Raw genomic sequence first — 3,584 nt, forward strand, 5'->3', positions numbered from 1 at the left:
TTCCTCTCTTCTGCAGTCATCTGAATGTTGCAATCATGCAAATAAATGTTTCTTCAAAACTAGAAGTAGTTACTTTAACTCTGGATTCAATTTTATATTTCCTTTATACTACAGTTGCCAGATAATTAGTAGTATTCCAAAAGGAATTTAATATTTAGAAGTGTCTTAGTCCTGGAAGTTTCTAGGGCTATCAAACTAGGTAAGTCTCCCAGTTTTGCTCTGAGAAAGAATCATAAAATGATTATAATCGTTGAAAAAAAAAATAAGCTAATTGATACTTCAACCCCAGCTGTGCTTAGAACAACTAGGGTACATGTTACAAATTACTGACCTCTGGGCTCCACTGCCCCCAAGAAAGTCTCACTTAATTGCCCGAGAATAGGCCCAAGGCACAGGTATGTTTTCATAATCTCCCCAGGGTTTGACTGGCAGTGAGAAGATCAGACACAAGCACCTCATACACACCTCTATTTGAGCATTTAGCACTCTATGCTGTGACCGCTTGTGTGCTGGTGTGCTTCCTCTCCTTACAGATGCTAAGCGGAGGGAGACCCAGGAGTTGTATCTTACTCATTTTGAGTCTCGTAGTAGACAGAGGTTTGTTCAATTCCAAGAGCCTCCTGTTAACACAATTCCTTCTGCAGGCACAGGTCCAATGCAAAGAAGGCAAGGAGGAACCCCAGGAAGTTTCTAAAGCAAAGGTGGCCAGGCTCAGTACCACGTGACCCCAACAACTTGGACATAGGTAACTAGCCCAGGAATAAGCACCTGACCGAGGTCTGCTGATCCACAGGGTGTCCAGCAACCCAAAGGAGGCCTGATACAAATGCTGAGTCCAACTCTAGCACGTGGTTAGTGCCCGGTGCGGCCAATTAGATTCTCTCACTAAAGGAGTTAAAACGTGAGATCAACAGAAAGCTGAGCAGTTGGTCGCAGGATCAGAAGCCAAAGACAACTAAAGAAAACAGAGAGAGAGAGGAACTGAATCACCTTGGCGGCTAAGCCTGCTGGTAGGGATCGCAGATGCCTGCTGCTCAGGGGGCAGCGAGATAACCCAGTCACAGAGCCGTATCCTGAATGACCTTCCAGTTCCTGAACTTCAATCCAGTTTTCGTGAGGCCTGGCTGGGTGGCCTTTCCGGAAGGCTTTTCGGAGACACGTGGCTGAGTGGTGGAGATTCCGGTCAGCCTTCCTTCCACAGCAAACTCCCATTACTTAGGGTAAACTCAGTGCTATCTGTTCTCTGTAACCCCAAAAAGCCCAGCCAGCACATTCCCAGGGTCTAGCACGTAACAAATGCTAAATCATTGCAGGTGCCTGGACAGCATGATCATCCCCAGTGAAAAACCTTCTGAAAATGAAGAAATCGTTCATGGTAGGAACACTGACTAGGGTCGCCTTCAAATTCCAAAAACAATGCTAAGCTACGACACATCTCATTAAGCTTATTCTGACCTCCCATTCCCAAGCCCATGCACATTTCTACCATAAACCTATCAAAGAAGGAAATGTCACATTCTGCAGAACTACAGTGAGCATCCAAACTTCAGCTAAGGTATGTTTGGATGACTTGATTTTCACTCCGCTTCATCTTAAATCACAGTAACATTAGTAAGAACAATTTTCCTCCCACACCAGCTTCACTGACAAACCTCCAAAGTAGTTGATCTTTGACTTTTAAGAAGTTTAATAATACATGATCTTCTCCCCACATTGCCACACATTCCCCTTGTCTATTGTCTGTATTCGCTACTTGAAGAACACATACTCCCCAACAACCGGATGAGTCACACAATTAGAGATACATGGATGTAAACTGAGCCTGTTTACCCTTTCCCTGGCCCCAGCTAATAAAACAGAAGAGGTCCCACTCAATTCGGGTCCAATGGCTTCCGGAAAGCAGGCTCTGCATAGCAAAGACGTACCCTATTTAGTACATTATTTTAAAGGCAGAGCTAATTTCATGCACTGTGTGAATTTATGGGGAGAGTCATGGGCAGGGTGTGTGTAAGGACTTGCCCTCTTCATGTCCTCTACAAAAGAAGGCTCCGGCTGCTTCTGGTGGTAAGCTAACCAACAAAAGGAATGCCTCAAAGGTGTCACAGAAATCGGGAATGGGAGCTGGGTCCCTGCTCTCACTGGAAACCCAGCACCCAAGGGAGTGCTCGCTTCGGTTACCCATCTGCATTTTCGAAAATCTGGATAAAAGCAGGTTTAGCCCAACCTCCCTTGACCTGTTCCTGATAAAATGATCTTACCCCTGTGGAATTGGGATTTTGAATGTATGTGCCTACCCCACGTCTGGTATTCTATTACAACAGCATGAAAATGGAGCCTAGGACTGAGGAGCCGGCCAGCCTCAGAAGCCTTCTTCGTTGCCTGCCATGTAATACATGATATGCAAAGCCTCTGACTTCAGCCAGCAGGTATTTGGAGACCGTGTTGGCCCTAGCATGGGGACTAAACTAATGTGTGTTTAGGTCAGAAAGCGAATCAGAAAAGCCACTGGAGGGCACGACACAGAGTGAGAGCCTTATAAATTCATCCCCACTCTCAGCGTCCCCTGGCAAACACTCTGCCTCCCTCACTGGGCCGCTCCACATCTCTCCACACTCCTTCGTAGTGCTAGGAGGACTCCAGCAAGCAGCTCCTCTCGTCCCCGCTGCCTTCTGCCTCGCAGAAAAGCGAGAGGGCTAGATCCCCGGGAAGAAAGGAAAGCCTTCGACAGGCGCGAGGAAAGCCCAGTGTAGCCCTCCACCCGACGGAGCGCTCTCCCTCACAGCGCGGGGCGCGGGGGCATAGCCCGGCGCGGGCGCCGCGGTCAAGTTCAGATTGCCCCCTTCGGTTGGACTGCTCGGAGCTCCGCATTCCTCCGGATCTACCCGGCAAGGAGGAGACGCGAGCCCGGCAGCGTCTCCACGCGCTGAGCGCGCTCTCCCTGCACCCCGGGGAGGAGCGCCTCGCGTCACCCACTCGCACCCCGAGCCCTCTCCTCGGGAGCTCGGGCGCCGCCTCGCTGCTCTCCTTTCGCTCCCTCACAACCGCCTCCCCCCCCCTCCCCTCCCGGGGCCCCGCGCCTCCCCTCCCCCACCCGGCCCCCCGGCCCGGGGTTCTCAAGGACCAGCCTGCGCTCCTGGCGCCCTCATGTCTTCACGGGACTCCCCGCGCCGGTTGACGTGGTGTCTCGTTCGGATTTCCAGGCCAGACCTCAGCTCCGGCGGCAGCATCAGCCCGGCCTCTCGTGCTACCAAGCGCTGCGCCCCGAGAAGGCGCAGAGCGCTGCCGCCGCCGCTGAGCCGCCCGCCGCGCCCCGGGCCCGCGCAGCCCCGGCCAAGAGCGCGGCGCGCGCAGCCGTGTCACCCCCCCCACCCAAGGCAGCGGCGGCTGCTCGGACCTCGGTTTCTGGGGGTGCAGGGCATCGGCGGAGGAGCTGTCGGCATCCCTCGCCCTTCTCGAGGCGGCGGCGGCGGGAGCCTTGGCTGCCGCCTCCAGCGCGCCCTCGCTGCCCCAGGATTTCGAACTCGTGCCCCTGACCTGTTGGGCGGGGCTCTGCGCTCCTGCCCTTGGCCCGGATGGGGCTCCTG

This window comes from Lynx canadensis, chromosome A1, assembly GCF_007474595.2.
Source record: "Lynx canadensis isolate LIC74 chromosome A1, mLynCan4.pri.v2, whole genome shotgun sequence".
NCBI classification, from domain to species: Eukaryota; Metazoa; Chordata; class Mammalia; order Carnivora; family Felidae; genus Lynx; species Lynx canadensis.